This window comes from Bactrocera neohumeralis, chromosome 3, assembly GCF_024586455.1.
Source record: "Bactrocera neohumeralis isolate Rockhampton chromosome 3, APGP_CSIRO_Bneo_wtdbg2-racon-allhic-juicebox.fasta_v2, whole genome shotgun sequence".
Classification (NCBI taxonomy): Eukaryota; Metazoa; Arthropoda; class Insecta; order Diptera; family Tephritidae; genus Bactrocera; species Bactrocera neohumeralis.
The window spans coordinates 5,499,619-5,522,366 of record NC_065920.1 but is presented as its reverse complement, the minus strand read 5'-3'; the positions used below and the strand labels follow the sequence as shown (position 1 = coordinate 5,522,366).

Here is a 22,748-nt window from a genome sequence, read left to right as displayed (position 1 = left end):
GTATACCGGGATTATTAATTACGTTTCCATTCCAAATCGTCAATGTCTCGGACTGGTAACTATAATGCTTTATGTACTTTTCCCAAGCCCATGTGATAAGTGCTTAGTTCTTGTGTGACAGATGTGGCAATCTGTTTCGCTAGCCGGCATTTGTTTGTGTTCTTCTTCCTTAGACTTCTTACGCGGTTACAACCGATTTTTCGTTGTTTGGTGCCAATTGGAGATTCCAAGTGTTACCAGGTCCTCCTCCACCCGGTCCACCCAACAGAGATTTTTCTTTTCCTCTGCTTCCCCCAACGGCTACTGGTTGCTTGAATTACTGTGGGCAAAAAATAGTAAGACTTTTTAATTGCAATTTTGCGCCAAGACGCACTTATAGAAATATTTATTTTTTAGGTTGATATGACTATCACTGATATCTGTGCCAAATTTCACATCAAAATAATCACTAGTGTTCAGTGTACGCTTGTCTTTCTGAAGTACATAAGTGCGATTTTTACGATGAGTGAAATTATTCAGCAAATTACATTAAATTTTGTGTGCGTAATCAAACCTCTGGTGCTGAAACGTTCAGAGTGTTGCAAAAGGCCTTCGGTGATAATTGTTAGTCGCAAGCAAGTGTTTTTGATTGGCACAAATTGTTCAAAGAGGGTCGTGAACGCGGTATAGACGAAGCACGTTCTGGATGGCCAACAACATCAACTGATGATCAACACGAAAATTAAACAAAGGAATTGGTACTTGAGATCTCACTGACATCATATCGAATATCGAAAGGATTAGTGTAGACCATTTTAAAAGATCTTTTGGACCTAAGAAAAGTGAAACCAAGATTGATTCCAAAATCCCTAAATTTTTTCGAAAAGCAGTGTGGTGTTAACATCTGTGAAAAAATGCTTTCCGACTACCAGGATGTCATGAAAAATATTACTACTGGCGATGAATCTTGATTCTTAGCTCACAACCCGGAAACAGACGATCAATCGGCCAAATACCGTGACTTTGGTGAGCCGCAGCGGAGAAAACCACTCAAAGCAGGTGAAAAATTAAGGTTATGTTGACAGCCGGCCCAACTGACAACAAGAGATAATATTATGAGATTTGTATTTGAGTAAGAAGCTATTCGTAAAAAGAGGCCGGAATTTTGGGCCGACAACTCTTCGGTTTTTGTACCACGATAATGCACCGTCGCATTGATTCTTCTGTTGCGAAGATTGGAATAATCGTTGTCATAAGTATATTGTGGCCAAACGGGATTACTTTGAGGGAGACAACATAGATTTTATAGAAGAAATTAAGAATTTTCAAATTATGAACAAAGTCTTACTATATTTTGCTCTTAGTGGAATATGTCTCGGATTTGTAGAGAAGGACTCTCCTGACTTAGCGAACTCGTCTGCTTTTTCATAGCCAAAAATGTTCCTATGACCGGCAATCCACATTATGTATAAGGCGAGTTGACCTGCTGTAATTCTTTCTCGCTTTGTTTATTACGCTGGATTTGATCTTTGGCGACGACAAAACTGGTAGTGTCCCCTGTCTGGCTGTGTGAACGGTCGCCTTCTGTATGCTCCTGTTGTTGCACAATAGAACTTCACCTCGGCTTGGAAAAAGATAGCTGAGTTTGCTCAACGGAAAGATGCAACTGACTAACCAGTCATCACTTTAAATATAAAAAATAGTTAAATTTAGCATGAAGTATGCATTATGACATATGTATAGTTATCCTGTATTACAGAGTTTAAATTAATTTGCAGTGACCAACGCTACAGTTTGTCTTACTTTGTCTATGAGAAGGATTATTATCTGTTTGCACCTTTAGTGATTGCCTCGTCCCAAAAATAGCTTCGTCTGGCGATATTTGCAGCCAGCAATCAACCTTAGTTTTCTTTTCTTTCCATTGGAGCTCTTCTGTATATACGGACCCATTGAAAAGGGCTCCATTCCTATCGGCTTGGTTGGGGCCCCTTCATTAGCTAGATTATCATTCATCTCATTTCCTTTGTTCTCAGAGGAACTAAGTTCATATGTGTATCCTGAAGAAATGCTTGAAAATTCATGTAAAAAAAATGAAAATGAAAAAAATTTTTGAAGACAGGAAATTATTTGTATTTGAAAAATTCGTTTTTACAAATTGCGATATTGGATATATTAAGTATATAAAAAAACTGGTAATTAGATAAAATACAGCAAATTGGATCCAGTGGCTGACAAACAGTAGCTGCTTACCAGGTCTAATACCATTTTTTGGGTGATAAATTTTATGTTTAATACAGCCACATACAAGTATGCCAGTGCGCCTTCGTCTAGGCAAACCTTTTTATATTTTTCGTTTCAGCTGCCATTGTTGATATTTAGCATTAAAATTACATTTGTATTGGTTAGAAAATAAATTGAATTCTGCAATCCTATTAACAGCACTTCTTTAAAATTGAAATATATTCTTATATTACAACTTTTTCGATTATATATGTATACTCACATATACTTTGTAGGACGGTTGTCTACCATAATGTGGACATGTTTCTTATAACTTAAATGACTATTATTATTATTATGTTAGCATATAAAATGCATAAGTTACTAGAGTCATATGAGTCACTTAATGAGCTCGATTAACTCGTTAAACATATATATTTTTTATATTTGGCTAAGTTATTTGAATCGAAAAGCTTTTACCTTGCTTTCACTAAAATACGGCTATTAAACGATTTGTTAACAAATATTTTGATCATTGGAGATCGCTAAATATTTATTGCTCTTAATATGGTCGTGTTACTTAGTAACGATGAGCAACGATGCTTGCATCTTCCACTGCGGTGGTTTTATAAAAACTGCTTATAGAATTACAATGAGTTATATATAAATACATTTTTTAGCTCTTCATACAATTTCAATAGAGAACGAAGATCATCAAAACGGAGATCATTAAACTGTTCTATTCAGAATTCAGTCAATTATTCTTTTTTGAAGATATTTGCATATAAAATTCCAGTTGCCAATCTAGCTGTCAGCCTGCTTTTACTCTCAGAAGGTATCCATAATAATGCCATTTCAACTGCTTTTATCCACATTACCATTTATCCACGACAACTCAACTTTTCAAAAATTTTATGTTGAACTGTTGTCGTTATATCACATTACATTAATTTACACTATAATTGGAATTAGTTGTCGTGATGTCAAAAAAGGGTTGAGTTGTTTCAATTTCAACTCAACTTAGTCGAGTTGTAATTCATAATATGAGTATTTTTTTCTCAATTTTTATTAGTCTTTAATATTTATTTAAATAAATTTCCAAAATCTTACTTTTCAAATAATAAATTACCCTAACAATCAACTGCTTAAGCCATTGAAATATTATTTTCATTTTATTAGCGAAACAACTTTTCAATATTTTTTGTTTCGTTTTTGATGATTTTTTTATACTCGTATTATCTAAACCTATGCTACAGTTTCTAAAATACAAGTTCTAAAAATTCAACAAATATTGCAATATACGCTGGCTGTGTTATTATTCTTATCTTTCTCAACCTTAAATCAACAAATGAACAATTACAAGCACACTCCTACATATATAGTTATGTATATGCATTGGTTAGATGACATGAAGGATGTATGTATGTACGCAAATGTTATGAACGGTAATGCTGGTATGGTATTACGAGTTTCACACAAAAACAGCAAGTTTGCGGCCAATACCGGAGATCAAAACTTGTGAAACTGATGTTAAAAGTCACAAGTTAGGGTCTCAGGGAATCAGCCATACAAACACATCTTAACGCAAAACAAAAACAACTTAACTATTATATATAGCATACATATGTATCTATTATAATTAAACAACAACACTATGCGAGCATTACATACAAACTATTTGCTGCTCATTACAAATAACGCAAAAAAATTTCAAAAATTTATTGAATTATTTTTAAGCACTTTTCAACTACAACTACAGTTTGTAGAGAGTTTCCTTTTCATGTATTTACTTTTTTCACGTTTTCAGCTCTTTGCACACTCAAAACCGCTGCTTGGTGTCAAGCAAAGAAAGCTAGCACGTTGTATAGCATGCCGTTAATACTACTATACAACCTACTACCTCAATTTGCCAGAGAAATGTTAAACTACTGGAACCAACCCGCCCACAGCCCACTAACTGAAGGTCCGAAAATGCTATGTATTTCTATCAGAGCATAAACCTTACTTTACTTTCTCTTTTTTAGCCATTTGTCCTTTGGTTTTTGTTTTTTGGTTCCTTCAACACGTTGTTTACATTGACAGACTCCCATAATGCCGGTCTTGCAACACAAACAACAGCACAAGTTCGGATTTACGGGTTTCTGTTAATGGTCCATAGACAAGTATGCACCATTCTGTTTCAAGTTGTATTCGTAGTCATCCATTTGGTTGAAAGTTTTTGTAGGTTTCTTAGTCTGCTTTATATTTAAATGTAATAATTGTGTAATTCGGCAGATTTTTGTTCTTGAATATTATCTTATAGGCGAACACTCTACCATATGTTGATGAGATCTATGTCGAATATTACCAGGAACAGATCTCTGATTTGAGTGAAGGAATTTGTTAATTGTTTTGGGAATTCAATTTAGGACAATTATATGTCTCAGTATGATCCATCATACCTCAAGATGGATCTAATAACCAGACCGTATAAGAATTTCTGATTGTCCACATAGGTTTGAAACAATCGTAAAGATCACAACTTTTCAAAGCGTAAAATTGGATATATAATCTGAACTTTTGTGTATTAGAGATGGATCAGCTTGAAGTTCTTATGTCGATAACGATAAATAATAACGGATAACAAACCATAAAATAAAATTCATTTCAAGTACAAGATTGTTACGTTAATCGGAGATATGATTGTCGTTTTTGGGTGATATACATGGTTGTTAGACGAGTTGTTCAATTTTTATTATTTACTAGTATATAACCTAAACTCAAAAGAGCAATCAGCACTTTTCGGAAATTTTAAATCGTTGAAATTTCCTTGTATGTTGTTACAAGACCAATCAGTCAAACCGCCTTTTATAAATTCTTTTTACATTCATGATGTCGATTTCTACTAGCTATATACTCGTATACTATATAATCGGCTGTAATCGCGAAAGCGATGTCTACGCCAATAAACAAGAATATACTCGTACAATGTCATAATCAACGTAGTGTAGTATTTAGAGGTCCAAATTGTCATTGCGATGAAGGAAATATTTGAAAAGGAAATATCGAAGAACTTTTGCCTTCTCGATTATCCTCACTATATGAGGAAAATCATGTCTTAAAAGAGAAGCTTTCATGATAAGATTAATAAATGAGGAATGCACCGCGACCTTAGGTCTATTGTGCTCCAACTTTCATGATAAACGTTAACGTAAAATTCTTCAGCTGGTCTCTTGAATCTTTCTTGTCCACCTGGCCTTTCACTTCTCGAACATTGTACAATATATAATTGTAGAAGTGGACAAACCTACAACTCATTTGTGAATGTCAACTAGCATGCTTAATTTATACAGTTCTAAGCAATCTGAAGAATTTACGTTATAAGAAGATGAACTTGGTTTCAAAAATATCCTTTTACACATTTATCTGAATACTTCCAATTCCGTCATCTGGAAATAATAAACAATATATTAATAATTATCTCTTATATAATATTAAACAACTAATACTTATAACAATTTTTTTTGCTAGTAGTAGTTAAAGCACAAAGCAACCCTCGAAGCTTTGATTTATTCAGGTTCCATTCCTCCTTTTTAATTTATGCAAATCTGAGACATACCGTTGAACCAAGGCTTCCAAATCCTTACGAATTTAAAGACCTGCAAGTAAAAAACAAAGTATATTTATAATTATTTGTAAGTCCTTTTGAATACCAAAAAATCTTAAATGTGTATATGTTATCGATACATACAAAAATATATATGTAGAGCTCCTTTTCAAAGAATTAGCTCTTCTGGTAGTTGCATAAAATCCCTTGAGAATTATAAGTAAATTCCTAACCTCTAGAAACTATAAGCTTGTCTCTTCTCGCAAACATTTTTCTTCCTTAGAATCATCCAAGCATAGAAATATATGTTTGTATATAACTACATATAACTGTGTATCCATAAAAATAACCGAAAAATCGTTGCTCCTTTCATTGTTGCAACACACTTGTGTGACTGCACATTTGTTGCAACTGTTGATGTTTCTATTACGGCAATAGAAGGCACATTAGCAACATTGTTGCACAGCTATGTTTGGCAACATAGCAATGACATTAGACTGAATGTTTGGCTACATTGTAGCGCTGAGTGCCTGTGTAGCCTGTGTAGGAACATATATTTTTATGTGTCTGCAACAAAGTCTGTAAATGTGTTGTAGCCGACTATGCGCCATAAATGAAAATGTGAGTAAATATGAATTTTTGTTGTAATTTCGTAGAAAAGGCAAAAAGCGCAGGGAAATTCGAGTGTGAAAACAATGGTAGGAAATATCTGATTGAGTTGGGTAATAATATAGCAAATGTTCTTTGTTTATAATTTAGTGTAGATGTATGTACACATTTATAAAATATATTAATATATATTACTAGCTTGATATATTTTTATAATATCTCTTTTAATTTCACTCGAGGGTCAAAGTCTTTAACGTTTTATAATACGAATAGGCACAAGCTTGAGGTTATATAGTACCTGGTTCACAAAAAGTTTGTTTCCACATATATATTTTTTCATTATTTGCCTGTTATAATCGCTTATTCAAATACAAAAAATTGGAATTTGACTTTATAATTAAAGATTGACTTAGGTGATAAATACTGCAGCAAAATCAATAATATTTCTCGTGTGTCCGATTTAGTACAAATATATAGATATCTATGACAGACCAAATATCAGAACACGCTTTCTTTATATGTGAAGCATAGGCTTTTGTGATTTAGCTTTTTTACCTACAACACAAATTCAACTAAAACTGGGGTAATACAGATTGCTGTACTCAGTCCCTTACAGAAAATATTATTGAAATATAACTGTTAACCTTTAGAAAAACAGTTCAAACATAGTTTTTCCCACTAACGATTAAAAATTATATAAAATATGTGGAGATTATATTCTTCATTCTTGGTAACAACCTTTCTGAGGGTACCTAAGAACCAACATCTTCCCAAGTAGAAAGAGAAATATTTAATATTATTAGGAAATCTAGAAATTAATATATATATATATATCCATAAATATACCCTTGAAATTCTAAAACAATTGATATATAGAAATCGCCTCTTTCTAGGCTGTGACACTGACTATGAACTTAATTCACCAACATAACCCGCAGAATCTGTTAATAAAAGTTTATATAATGTATAATATAAGCTAGAAAAAGGGGTTAGATCAGTCTAGCATTAGAACAAAATCGATCCTCTGGCGAAAAAAATTTATGTGATTGGTGTAATACTGAAAAAAGTTGTCCTACTCAATCCGTTGTATAATATTGTTGAAGCTTTCGTGTCAGTTAGTTTAAGCAGCATAAAACAGTGAGCAGGAACTAATCGAATTTTGTATGATGCGCGATTGGACGCTTGATTGGAGCGGAAAAACTTCAAGTAGTGAATTCACCATATTCGCTGCTATTTAGTTAAAATAATTTAAAAAAAGGACTGTTTACATACAGAAGATCAGAAACAGATCTGAGGATACAGAGGAAGCCTAGGATGCACCTATCCGTTGTTTTAATTACTCTGGTTTAAGAAAGTACAACTTTAAAGAGATTTTTTCGTAACTGCATTTTTAAAACCGCCCAATAATGGCGCTTGGATACTATTACACGTATTCTCATGAAAATTTAAGCTGTAATTCCACGATTTTGTGTTTTTATTTAAAATTTTTTTTTAAATAATTTTCTGCTAATTTTTTCTATTAAAATTTTAGCATTATAAGTCCTCTTTATAAGTCCGTCATTACTTGATTTTAGATGTTTTTGTATACCTAAATGTAAGAATAATAATACCCGGAGAAGAGATATTCTCTCATCACAGAAAACATTCATTTTGCTGGCTCTTGATTGCTTGTACCAATTTCATATAATTGACAATTAAAAAGACCGAATATATAAATTGAATAAAATATTGCATAGCGATTATTTTTGTACCATTAACAGCGTATATTAAGTTTGTCAGAAAAAAACCTCGAAAACCCTATAAAATATACACAAACTCCCTCAGCTTTTGAGATATCAATTTGAAATTTTGAACACGTCCTTTTCTTTCTAAAAAGCAGCTCATTTGTCGAAACCAACGATATCGGGCAACTATAACATATAGCTGCCATACAAACTGAATGATCAAAGTCAAGTGCTTGTATGGAAAACTTTTTCATTTGGCGAGCTATCTTCGAAAAATTTGGTATATATTATTATGTAAAGCAATGTTATAATCTCAGAAGAAATCCTTCAGATCGAATCATTAAAACATATAGCTGTCATACAAACTGAACGATTGGAATCAAGTGTTTGTATGGAAAACTTTTACATTTGACGAGCTATCTTCGAAAAATTTGGTAAAGGTTATTATCCAAGATATTGCTACAATCTTCGAAGAAATTGTTCAGATCGAACCATTAAAACATATAGCTGTCATACAAACTGAAAGACCAAATTTAAGCTTTTGTATAGACGAGCTATCTGCAAGAAATTCGGCAAATATTATGATCCAAGGCATTGCTAGAATTTCCAAACATATTGTCCATACAGCTTATAGCTGCAGTTTAAACTGTCTGATCAAAATCAGAATAAATACATTTCTATATTATAGTATGCTATAAAAAATGCAACTGCGAAGGCTAACGTTTTTTCTTGTGTGGCATTATATTGAATAAAGTGGTGAAATTCCTACAATGCTCGTTTAAAATGATTATGATTGTTGCAGGAAGCATCGGCAGACTAAGAAAACAGATGACTGTGTTTACAAGCATATGTAAAACGAAGAACTTTTCTATACATAAATACATAGTTCTGCACATACACATGTGTACTCGTACAGTGCATATATGTATATAGACATATACATTTACATACATATGTATATATATCATATATGTATGTATCAAATATCAAATTTATAAGTATTTCTTATATTTACATTTGCCAAATGCATAGCAATTTATGAATAAGCCTAAGAATTGTGCATTTACACATATGTACGAACTTTTATTTACATTATATGTATATATAATTACTATTACATAGGCATATATACATAAAACAAACACATATCTGTGAACTTTAACACGCGTATGCAAATAAGTTCATTGATTTAAATTTTCAGTGTAGAACTCTTGCTATTATCTACACGTAAACACACAGGCACACACACACTTATATATAAATGCTTTTTTGCACTTTTTTATATATTATCACCTGATTTACTATGTACAACTATATATTAATAAACATAAAACAATATAAGTTGCCCTTCGCTATTTTATGGCTCACTGTAAAATGTATATTAGTATTTTTGCACACACACACACATAGCTAAAGCGTTAATTATTTACAAGACTTTACGGCGGTTTTCTTGATATTTTACATCTACATATAACTATGAGAAACAAGTTTATTTTTGTTGTTATATTGGGTTTTTGTTTTAATTTTTTCGTTCTTTTAGTTTTTTTTCTTTAGAATATTTTTTCTATATCTAAATTTATTTATTTATTTTTTTTTGTTTTTCATATATTTTTTAGTATTTGTAGTATTTTATACTTGTAGTATTTATTTTTCATAAATTTTTTCGTTTTTAGTTTATTACATTTTTTTATTAGTTTGTGCTTTGTTGTTGTCTCAGTATTCTGTCTGGCAATCTGGCATCTTGGGCCACACATCGCTCGCGGATGACTAAAAGTGTTGCAAGTGTGCTATTGCTGCTAGCCATTCATGCTGCCAAGCAACGTTTATACTGCCAATGCGTTCCTGTCACGTTCATGGTGTTCGACAACAATAGCAACAACAAGCCGGTACATAGCTACCCACGAATACATATTTATATATCAGCTATAAGCATATTAAATATATATTATTTGTTAGGTAAATACCTATGCTGGCCGCTTTGTTGTTGTGTTTGATTAATTGTTGCCCGATTTCAGGTGTGAATGATTTTAAAGTCACTTTACAGCAAGCGCAAATTATTAGCTGCTCTTTTTTAGCCGGCCCTAATTTTTTTTTCATAGCTCAGTTGCCATATTTTCATGTGTAACTCACTGTCTAACTGTTGAACTGTTTATTTGGCCAACTAACTATTTAGGCGACTGTCTATCATTTACTCTGTCTAGTTATGAAATTGGCAAAACTACCTTACTGCCGGCTGGTCATGCAATATATGCGCTTTTTCTCCGAAATATATATTTTTATATACATACATACAACACCAACAAGTAACATTGTATGCAGCACCTAAAAGGGGTGGTAAAAGGGGTGCGCAACAACAGCTTTGTTGCTGGAACATAGATTCATACATATACATAAGCGTAAAAGCCGGCCGGTTAGCTGCCTGTTTATCTATTATATATCGAAAAGCTTCCACATATACATATATACACATATGTATGTCTGCACATCATAAATAAAGCTATATACATATATAGATATATACGAGTATAAGCAACATAAGATGTGCAAAAGCATGTTGCTGTCATGTCTGGCTGGTTATGTGCCTCTTGTCTTGTTGTTTTTGTTTTCGTGTTTGTTTGTGTGTCTGCCGCTGCTGCCGGTGCTGACTGTTGACTGCTTCGAGTTCGTTGGCTGTACCTATTTTTCGTTTGGCCAGGACCTACCTCAACAAAGTCGCATTTCCACAAGTACACATCGCACACACACTCACACGCACACACATCAACTCTGTATGCGGCGTATGCTTTGCGCAAATACTACACATTTTTTGCTTTGTTACTTGCTTCCTTCCTTTGTGTCGCTGCTTCGTGCGCTGCCACTGTCACTGCCGTGAGCTTCGTGGCGGCTGCTGTTGCGTTGTTGCTATTGTTGCAGCTGCTGCTGTTGCTGCACGACCTGCTGTGCTGCTCAGCAGCTTAATTTGTTGTTTCTGTTGTTGCTTTTATGTTTTGGCTTGCATGCCTTTTCTGCGCTTTCGCGGCGCTCTTGCTATTGCCACAAGTTTTTACGTTTGTTATGTTGTTGCTGCCGGCATGTTTGCCATCTTACTGCTTTCGCATGTTCTCATTGTGTTGTTGCCGTTACGTTTGTATTTTGTCATAGTTTGTTGTTAGTGCTTTTGTGGTGCTTTCTTTCTGCCGCTTTATAATTCCGCTGTTATTTCAAAAGTTTAATCCGGTTTGTTGTTACTTTTATTGTTATTTTTGTATTCTTGTTTTCGCTGTTGCCTTCACCAGCGTTGTGTCCTTAACTGCTGCAGCGCAGCTCGCTCTCTTTCTCTGTATCTCTCTCTCTCGCTGTTTTACTCTTTTAAGGAATAATCTTACTTGCTCTCTGGAATCTGTAATTTCTGCAAATAATGTCTCTCTTCAGTAATTTCTCCTCCAGCATAAATAACAATTGGATATTTGCTTATGAAATACAGTTTTGTGCAACCAAATAGGCACACTGGCACTGAAATTGTAATTTAGAGGATCATATGATTCATGACATTTGATTTGTGTTTTAGAATTTTCTGTATTTATGGGTTTTTTTCTCAGGATACTAATTTCAAATATAACATTATTCTTCAACGCCTTAAAATATGCTTTATTTTGTATGTGCTGTAGTCATTTTGCAGTCAACATGCAGCTATTCAATAGTAACACCATATCGACTGTTCCGAAAAATGAGTAGTTTCTTAGAGAGAAAAGAATGTGCGCCAAATTACTGAAAGATATTTCAAAACTGATAATTACATGGTCTCGGATGTTGATCGTAGAAATAATAGCAGAATTTTTCCTTCCAAAAAATGACAAGCAGTCGTTAATTCTCATTTTTCATGTTCCTCTAGAGGTAAAACCTTTACCGATCGGTATTGGTAATGAGGAAAAAGTTATATAGGCTTATAGGAAAACGTTTTGTAAACCCAAGCAAATTGCTTTTACAGTTGTAATAAATTTATTCCAACCCTGTTCGCCAAGATAAACTTCAAAACACACAACAACCACTTCCGTGATTCATTATTTGCGCCACACCAAGTGAGCTTGGATATCTAAATACATACAAACACATAAAGCCATACACACAAATAAAATACACACATACATATAAACTGTGTTTTCTATGAATTTCCGAAGTGCTTACTTGCGGTTACATCATTTACCTGCACTAAGTTGCAATTAAATGCGGATTTTCTATGAAAGCTTCCGAGCATAAGTATGTTTTATGATTATTTCTACATAATCTACTTAATGTCTATTATTTTTGTTATTACTTGGAGAAAAAACGTCTAAGAATATAATAAGGTGGAATTTGATTTAAGAAGACCATTTTCGAGTCATCAAAAAAACCTAGTTTTCGTCATTAATTGTGGTAGAAAAGGAAAAGAAATCATATTTCTTTCTTTCAGGCGTTATTAAAGAAATCTTCGTATGTGTAAAAATTTATATTGGTAAACATTTTTATTGGTATTTGATCTAAAATAATCGACAGTGAGTCCGCAGAGTCCAATAAAATTCGCGTCAAGCGCAAGCATCCTACTTGATGACTACTCCTCTTGGACTTAGCAAGTGAACTCCATCTGGTATCGCAAAAAACCAAACTGGTCTATGTGTGGCTTATTGGCCTACCAGATTAATCTAATCTAATCTTGATATAAAATAGCAGCCACTGGAACAATCTTCGGCATCAACTCTTCCAAGAGGGCCTCTATGGCTGGTTCTAAAAAATGCAGTTTAGAGAAAAATGCTTTGAAAGTTTTATGTACTGAAGTTGATAAGCCCAAACGCTTCAACAAAACAGCGAATTGAGCAGAAATTTTTTTTTTCTTTCTAACTATTATAACTATAACTATTAATGTTTTTGGCACCCAACTTAGTACATCAAAGTATAAATATTTTATAATCCTAAGCTGGTCTCACAACTTTTTCATACCTTTGGTGAGGAGAGGTTTGGAAATTGTGTTTGGATTCGTGCTCAACATTTTGGAAAAGAATACAAGAGCACATAACATATAGTAAGTTTTCTAAGCAATAGCTCACTATAGTGTAAAAACTGTTGGCATACAAATTTCGTACACACGCATTTTTTTCAAATTCCTCAACTAATCTGCCGATGACCGCAAATAGTTGCCTTAATTAGTTTTCCATGAACAAATAAATCAAGTGGGAGAGCATAAATGGCTATGCGGTGGGAACTGAGAAATGGGGATGTGTAGAGAGCTTTGTGCTGACCACAAATCAGTGCGTTTTCATGCTCTACTTGATAAGTAAAATAAATAACTAATAAAATTATGCTCGAAGGACAATGGCATCGTTGTCGTTGAGGGTGTGGGTGAAGGAAAAGTGCTTTGCTTCAAAAATTTTTAAAGTATTGATAAAAAGACAATTTCAAAGTAATTATAATCATGTTTGCCACGAAGTTTGATATCAAGCAGCAGAAAATGTTGGATAACTTTTGTATATACGCGAACTAGTCCAACAATTTTTTAGTTATCGGTCTGAAATTTTGCACACATGCTTATATCCTTTAAAAGCTGCGCATTTGTCAGACACTCCCTAATCGGACCATTATAGCATATAGCTGCCATACAAATGGATCGCTCAAAATCAGGTATCAGTATGGAAAAGTTTTTTATTAGACAAGTTATCTTCGAAAATAATGGCTTGGAAAATATCACTATCTCCGAACATATTGTTCAGATCGAACCACTGTAGCATATAGCAGTCATACAAACTGACCATTTAAAATGGAGATAAAGATTTTTTATAACATTTTATGTGATTAGGAAAGCAAATATGATGAGTATGTTTCGGTGAGCGGTAAGCCATAAAATTGACCTTTCAAAATGGAAATAGAGATCTTTTTATAACATTTTATGTTATTCAAAATGCAGCTGTGAAGGGTATTTTTCGGTAATTTTTTTTTTCAATTTTAATTATAAAGGCATGGGCCTATCTTTCAAAACTGGTGAAGAATTTAATACTTTTTTTAAAGTTCTACTACTTAAATATTAACAGCAATAATCCTGAAACCAAAACCAAATAAATATATAACAAGAAAATTAGAAACAAAAAATTATTTAGTTGGTTATGTCACATCTGCATATGTATATAACACCAAATCTAAAATATATTAGCAATATGAACCCACAGAAAACCCACTTCTCTGCATGAAAGCATTGGGAACATCGTACACAACTGCACAGCAGCAAAAACAAACAAATAAACATAATTATAACAGCCAAAGCAAGCACTCATATTAATGACCTTCCCCTCCATTAAGGTGTAAGTGCACCTACATTGCAAAATTGATGCAACATTTATGCTTCAAACCATACAAATGTGCAAACGCATACATACATGAACATAAACACACACCTACGCATATGCTGGCAACAGCAAAATCCATACCTGACAGGTACTACCCCAACTGAGAGCTACCTAAGGTGGCACCGCTGCGTATACGTAACATCTGCGCACTTGCCATTGTATGGCAGCGGGAACAAGTCAGCAATTTGTGAAGTCGTTTGCGTAGCTTTAGTAGGTGCTGCACAACCGCTATTGACAACAACAGTAACAACAACAATAAAATGCCAGCATAAGGCTGTAGCTATAGTTGACGTTTGGAGCGTGCTCAGAGAGCCAACCAGTGTGCCACAAAATGTATTCTTCGTATTAAAAAATTTGATAGTAAGCTACTCATGGGAGTAGCAACTCACTGTCATAATAAAGTGTCATTTTTGCTGTTAAAAACTGTGAAAGCGGTTCGTATTGTTGAAATCTACTCTCATACTCTTCAGCTCTCTAATAAAAATTTTTCCGCTCTCAAATAATTTCTCATACACCTCAACGCGCATACTTTGTAGCATATTTCTAGGCAGATAATAGTTTGTAGCTGTTGTTGTTATTGCAATTACTATTATTGTTGTTGTTATTATGGCATTATGAGCTGCGCTCAATGCCATTGCCATGGAGCAATGTGTCTCCCTGAACTCCATTTTGGGAGTCAATGTTACTCGCTGCTTGGTGCTACAACAACAACACACCACATACATGAGCACACACATAACTCCGCACTGGGAGCACTGTTTGGAATTCGCGCAGCGCACATTTATGCTGGCTGCTTGCAGCTGCCACTGCTACTAACTCTGCAGCTACTGTTGCCGCTATCGCTGCTCTTGTCGCTGCCGTCGCTTTGATTGTTTGTTGTGTTCGTGCACATTCGCATGCTCACACATTCCACCATTTACTATTTATTCCATCAATCGTTTGCCGGCTACATTCGTTACGCTGCTCAACGTTGCTTTGCAGAGTTGATTAACCTTTTGCCGTTATGTTGTGCCTTGCCATTCGTGACTTTGTATTCGCGCCGCTGCTGTATGGTATGTGCTGCTCCATCGCGTCCATCGTGACAACCGTTGCTCCGATTTAAAGTTGTGGTTTCGTGGGATAGGACGATTTCGCTCGGTATGCTGTTGGTTGCCCCGCCTCGCCTCGCTTCGCCGTTTCGTTGGTTGCTTGTTTGCCGTTTTGCTGTTTTGAGTGATTGTTTGATTATGTTTGTCTCTGTTGTTGTTGCTATTGTTCTTTATCGTTGTTCTTCCTATTTGAGCAGCAGTCTTTCTGCTCGTTGCTCATGTGCCGTTGCCTCTGTGTATATCTATGTTTGTGTGTGTTCGAATTTCTTGTTTGCTAAAGTTGCTGAATGTTTGTTGTTTCACTGTTGAGTCCTCTTCCCGCTGCCACTATACGATGCTTAGAGTATACAGTTGTTGCTCGCATTGTTCTCGTATGCACTACTATTTTCGTATATGTTTGTAGCCGTTTGGATGTTGTTTTCGTCTACGTTTCTTTTCCATGCTCCTTAGGTCTTATTTAATTTTTGCTCTTTTTATGTTCGTCAACAGAAATCTACGTGTATAATTGTAAAAATATACATATGTATATATATATATATATATATATAACTGAATGCGTAAAAATAACTATTTCCTACATTGTATTCGTCCATTTTTACGATGCTTTTGTTGCAGTTCTTTTCAAATTAAATGTTCTATGCGCACTAAGCATGAGAAGGGAAGCATTAATAATTATATTATATCCAGATTTTTGTGAAATAATGAATTTTGGGTTTCTAAACTGTGAATGTTGGCTTTAAATATGGATCTCATGATTATATTTATTACATTTGTTACTCCATTTTTTCAGCTATTGAATAAATTCAACTTATTCGGCAGAATAGAACTGTGCCTTTTCCCTTCCACAGTACCTTTTGGATCCTTAGCCTCGAATAAATTCAAGAATTGTGCTTGGAAATAGCGAGAACAAGCATTTCCTATAAAATTTTAGAAATTAACTTCATCCTTCAGTGAGTACCATCAAATAAAAAAAACAGGTGCTCTTGAGTTTCTGCCAAACTGTGGTAGAATAGGCGGAATAATCTGTATAAACTTTTGCCAGAATATTGTGGTTAAGAGTGTTTCCTAATATTATTCCCAGAGAGGTTTATTGTTTCATTAAATCTATGTGATTCATATGATAATAATACTTTTTCTACAGACGACTAATTTACAGCTACTGAATGTTTTCTTCCATCCTTTCTTCCTTATGCAATTTCTACTATATGATTTGTGAACTCATTGCAAGTAAGGCTTCTGGCTGCCAAACAAGGGAGGTCTTCTTCACTTCAGAAGTTGACGAAATGCAGAATTCAAAGCTTGCGAGAGCAATTATGGTTTACTGTTGCTTCTAAAACACCGAGTATCCTCAAAGAATAACAAATCTCTAAAATTATCACGCCATTTAGTATAACAACCAACCCTTGGCAGTTGGTTATTTAAGTAAATAGTTCAATTTTGTTCTTTCAGGAACCTATTTGAAAGTTAATATGGCTTAAGAAAAACACCCGGAAATTGTAATTAAATTTCCCAGGTATGAGATATTGTATTTTGCTAGGTTGGTAATACTGAATTTTTTTAAAATTGTGTACTATTTGTAATAAATTTTCGTGTACAGAATCATTGGGAATATTGGAAAAAGCTTACGGTGATTCAGTTTTGTCAAAAACACATGCCTACCTGAATCTTCAAAGACGGTCAAGAGATCGTTGAAGACATGCATCGTTCTGGACAACTTTCGACCTCTTCAACTGATGAAAATATTAAAAAAGTGAAATATGGTGCTTGAAAATCATCAGGCAAATGACAGAGAGATGGCAAGAGAGTTCCACATCTCTCGCGAGTCTATGCCAATGAATTCGAAGGATATTTGGGCCATCCCAAAAAGCGTTAATGAAAAGTGTTTCGAAGACTGGAAAAATCGTTGACATAAGTTGACTATATCTGGTGGCAAAAAAATAAATATTGATGAATAACTAAATATCTTGAGTTTGATTTACAATTTTCGGGTACCTTTTTGTCGCAAAGTACAATAAAATTAACTAGTTAGAGGTCCATTAGAGTCATATTTCTTGTTCTATCAAATTTTCTGCTGAGTAAGCATATTTAAATATCTAAGCTTATTTCAATCGATTTATTGAGTTAAGATGGTATGTTACTAAAAAACACAGGTAAATCGCCTAAAAGTGTGCCACGTATACATATATATAAAAGTAAAAAAAAATTATATATATTAAAACTACGAAACCAATAATCACTTAATGCAGTATAGTAATTAAATTTGCAAATGGAAATAAATATGAACTTAGAGCACCGTTCAAATAAAGCTAACTGTAAAAGATATAGAGCTCCTTATATACAATTTTAATAAACGTACGTTGGTATTAAATCTACATATCTAAGATATTCATGTACACCTATATATGTATATGTAAATGTATGTATGTAAATATGTATATATGAATCATTTATGTACCCCCACTTAATGGCGGTCTGGTAATTGTAATTGAAATTCGGTGATGAACCGAGCAAATTTCATAGTTTAACAGTGATTGGCGGTGCACCCACTACCCTACACAGCTACCCACGAACTCCAGCCCCACTACCGTAGTATATCTACATCTACTTCTACTTGTAGGCGAGCGTTTACCAATCACCCATACAGCTGCATGTGTGTATGTGTGGTGTCTCTGTGCTTATGTAAGTCAGTCAAGTGTTGTTGTTCACTTACTTCACGTTGAGCGCAACTCTCTCGACTACAACAAAAATATAAAGGAAAAAAGTTACTGTTGTTTTTACGGCTTAAAATGTTGTTGTTGCTATTGCAATATTGAAGTTGTTGCCGCTTTTGTTACGACGCCGTTGCAGTGTAACTCAATTTTACGTTGTTTTTGTAGCGCGTGTGCGAGTGTATGAGTGATGGAAAAGCGCTAAGAGCTAAAATGTGGGGAAGTGTGAGTGTTTGTGGGCGTATGTGTGCGTGTAGCGGTGTGCTGTGTAGATTTGGTGTAGCACTTCCGAATTCGCATGCGGTTGGTCGGCTGGCATTGGTGTGGGTCATGGTCTGCATGCGGAAAAATGTCAGCTGAATATTTGAAGGCAGGTAGTAGAGGCATACCGAAATATACAAACACTGCTATACACAATTATGTACCTATGTATGTCTGTGTGTGTATAAAAAAGCGAAAATATGTAAGCTGGAATATGTATAAGCTGATTTTGGCCTATGCATGAGTGGCGTTTGCCAACACATCTGTTTGTGTGCGCTTGTGTGCTCTTGCAAGAATTGACAATCGTTTTGGATTTTAATAGTTTTTCGGCATTTTTCGGCAGTGTTTGCTATGAAGTGTTTTTTCGCCTTATTCTTTGTTGTAGAAAATCGCATTTCTTTGTTTTAAGACTTTTTCCGTTTGATGGCCTTTTTATAGATTTTAAATACGATTTTATACAGACATCTAGATATATGTATATATTTATATTTCTACATTCTACATCTGTGCCAAATGCCACATCAAAATAATCGTTAGTGTTTGGTATACGCTGATCTTTCTTGCGATGAGTGAAATTCGTCGACAAAAACTGGAAAAGAAATTGGAGCTTTAGAATCGACAATTATCAGTCAAAGATCTTACTGCCATCATCGGAATATAGGAAGATTCATTGAAATTATTTTAAAAGATCATTTGGTCCCAAGAAAAGTGAAAGCACGATTGGTTTCAAAATTACTCAATTTTTTTGAAAAACAGCATCGCGTTAATGTCTGAGAAACAATGCTTTTCGACTACCAGGATGTCACGAAACGTATTGTTACTGGCGATCAGTCTTGGATCTAAGCTTACGACCCGGAAACAGACAATCAATCGGCCAAATATCGTGGCTTAGATAAGCCAAAGCCGAAAAAAACACGTATAAGCAGGTCAAAAATCAAGATTATGTTGACAATTCCTTTCCTCGATTATCGAGATGTGGTGCACTCCGAACTCCTTGAACAAGAGCTACAACCCTATCTATATGTAGCGAGAGCTCGGAATTATGGGTTAATTTTTAAATTATGAACAAAGTCTTACTATTTTTTGCCCACAGTAGTAAATGCATATATATGTATACAATATGTGTGCTGTTTTTACTCACCACCTCTCCACCTTTTGCAACTCAAGTATAATTGCGGTTCACCATTTTGTATTCGTTTGTAGATGGTTAGTTATCAGTTTGTCAAAATCTTACAGCAATGCCAATTAAAATTTCATCGATAAAAAAAGCATTGACAGAAATAAATATCAAATGAAGGAGTAGCCAGCATATAATATTGTTGTAGTGTTTGTTGTTTGTGTGTGTTTTGAAGCATATTGTGGAAGTTTCTTTATTGCATTTTCGTTTTTAAGTTTTTTATCGGGTCATCGCTTGGCTTTCTTTAATTTCGTTCAATATCAGCAGTTGTTAAATACATATGAAAACACATACATACATATATACACTTTTTAGGGTCAGTCACATGTTCTTTTATTTCTAATTATCTAAACTCTTATTCGTATAGTACAATGACTTTTGTCCAACGGTCCAACTGAAGCCTGTTGTTTGCCAGAGAGAGGCAGAGATGTCAAAAAAAAAATATAAGAAACCTCCCTTAGAAAAAATTTTCTATTTAGTGTGTATGATCGTAGCTTAAAAGATAAGCCCCAAAGAATGAAATCGTATAGCAGCGGTTATATCGAAATGGAAGACAGGCATACTGAAGGCCTGTCAACTGCAGTGCGGCAGAGATCGCAAAACGAGGAAACTTTCCTCATAAAGAATTATCGTTTTAGATTTGGGTATGTATGATTGTTGCAAAGAAAATATGCCACGAAGAGTGGAATCGGAGAGCAGTGCTTATATCTGACCGTCTTCAAGGTGTAAGAGAGTCAATTGGGATCACGGGATGCCGGGGTGCTAATAAGAGATTGGTATGGTTATTCAAGGAATATGTAGCTCATGTGAGATTTGAAAACGAGGAATAGACTGGAGTTTGGAAATGGCGCCCTTGGTGCTATGTTGCTTCCAATTTAACCCTCTAACTAAGAATTAATCGAAGAGATTTTGAGATATCCCATTCTTTCCCTCCCAATACTGACTCTGCCCGGGTTCTTCGGATCTTGCCAACGAATACCAAATGATGTAGATCACCCCCAGCCTCGTGAGATGTCAAAATAAAAGGTAGGAAAACTTAAATGGTCATAAAAGTGGACTCGGCACTGGGATTTCAAAGTAAAAGGTAGAAAAGCTCATTAATCATTGAAGTGGAATTGTCAGACTTCGTTGGACTTATAAATAATAGATAAGAAAGCTCTTATGATCATGGAAGTGGACTTGGCACTGCCAAACTCGGCGGTTCGTTAATCCACGTCTCTGTTGTCAGAGTCCTTCAGCTGTTTAAGGGGGATTAAATTGAACAAGATGAAGGCGTGAAACTTGCACTTTCCGAGTCAAGATTGGAGGATGAAATGGCGAATGAAGAATAAATTCCCTTCATATTAGTCTCCAGAACTAAAAGGCAGCTTCCGTTTATCTTCTGCTTTGTCTATTAAGAGACGAAGACGCCGTTGCATGCACCTCAGAATTAAGGATAAAAAGTGGCAAGCTTCCAGTCTTTACATCACTAAACATTATTGCAATCACATTTTTAATAAAACAAGCTTCAACGCCAATTACCCCCACACACATACGTATTTAGAGATCTACTTACGTAAACAATTTCTTTATCACACACATAATGTGCGTTAATTAAAATTAAAGCACAAAAACCGACATTGCAACAGAAGGGCATAACAAAGCAACTAATTACAAAAAAAAGTGAAAAAGTTAAATTGAGTGGGAAGCTGCTGCGATGCAGTAGGAAGCAGTTCAAGGCGGCACCACGGATGCGCACATGTCTCAACGGATTCGGCAAGGCGCTACCGAGAAGGGTAACTGCTGGAGCGCTGGGAAGCGCAAGTTGTGTGGCATGCCACTAACGAAAGACGAGATATGAATAAAGATATAGTTTTGTGCAGGAATGTATATAAGAAATGTGAATTAAGAAACGCACTTTATGTATGTATGTGTGTGTGTAGTAAGTATGTATATGGTATATATGAGCTGCAATTCTTTATTCCTATTATTAAGAAGTTGAAGTTGGGACTGAGGGGAGGTCAATCAAAGTCGTGGAAAAGGTGCACGACATACAGTACTGTGTACAGTGGTGAGAAAAAATATAGCAATTTATAGGAAGTCATTATTCAGACATGCCTCTTGCATCCTAAAATATAATATTTCAGAAGTAGTAGATCCAGCATTATCTTTTTTATACCCTGAACGTAGAAGACCTTATCAAAATATATCTGAAAAATCAGCATAATGAGCAGAGTCGATTTAGTCATGTCCTTGTGCCCGTCCTTCTGTATATGCGCGAGCCAGTGCCTTAATTCTTGAGATATCTTTCTGAAAAGTTCGGAACCGCCGATATCGGACCACTATAACATATAGCTGCTATACAAATCGAACACTCGACCTCAAGCTTGTATGAAAAGCTTTGTGGCTTAACGAGATATCATCACCGAATTTATCATTGAATTGTCTAAGACGACGCAGTAATCTCCGAAGAAATAGTTGAAATCTGATCACTATAGCATACAAACTGACCGATCAAAATCTTTTAAGTTCTTGTAAGAAATCTTTGTATTTGTAAAGCATCTTAAAGCGTCGGTGCAACAGAAGTAGAGGGTCTTACAGCGCATAATTTTGCATCTGTATATCTTATATTGGGCAGTCGATAAAGTCTTTTCGTATTTCTAATCAAACTTCAACTTATTTTTTATATTTATAATGAACTTTAATGAACAAAGTATGTACCATTTTGCTCGACCGCTTTTTGCCAATTTTCCGTTAGAGACATTATTCCAACCGTGTAAAACTTTTCTGGTTTCTCGGCGAAAAACTGCGACAAGCTACTTTCACAGGCTTCACTTGTAGCCAACTTTATCTCCATTATGGTAGTTCAGCATTGTCTGAAACAAATGGTAGTTCGACGGTGCAAGGTCAGGGCGATATGGTGGATGCAACAAAACTTCCCAACCAAGCTCTCCCAGTATTTGTCGAGTCATCAAAGATGTGTGTGCTCTAGCGTTGTCCTGATGGAAGAGGAAACCCTTTCTTTTGAACAGTTCTGGCTGTTTTTTTCGATTGCTTGCTTTAATCT

At 34.9% G+C, this 22,748-nt stretch overlaps 2 long non-coding RNA genes across 3 annotated transcripts in view; both read right to left on the bottom strand.

Annotated features, from left to right (window-relative positions):
- Nucleotides 1–23: 23 nt before the first annotated feature.
- LOC126754123 (uncharacterized) lies at nt 24–5,470 on the bottom strand. The gene is made up of 2 exons (XR_007666257.1): nt 1,328–5,470; nt 24–319 (listed from the first exon to the last, which is right to left on the bottom strand). It is a non-coding gene; the product is annotated as an uncharacterized LOC126754123 (long non-coding RNA).
- A 12-nt stretch (nt 5,471–5,482) lies between these two features.
- LOC126754126 (uncharacterized) overlaps nt 5,483–22,748 on the bottom strand; it is a 62,358-nt gene continuing 45,092 nt past the window's right edge. For both annotated transcript variants that reach the window (XR_007666262.1, XR_007666261.1), the window contains 2 exons: nt 5,688–5,837; nt 5,483–5,627 (listed from right to left, as the gene is read on the bottom strand). This is a non-coding gene — a long non-coding RNA (uncharacterized LOC126754126). The remainder of the gene's footprint in view (nt 5,628–5,687; nt 5,838–22,748) is intronic.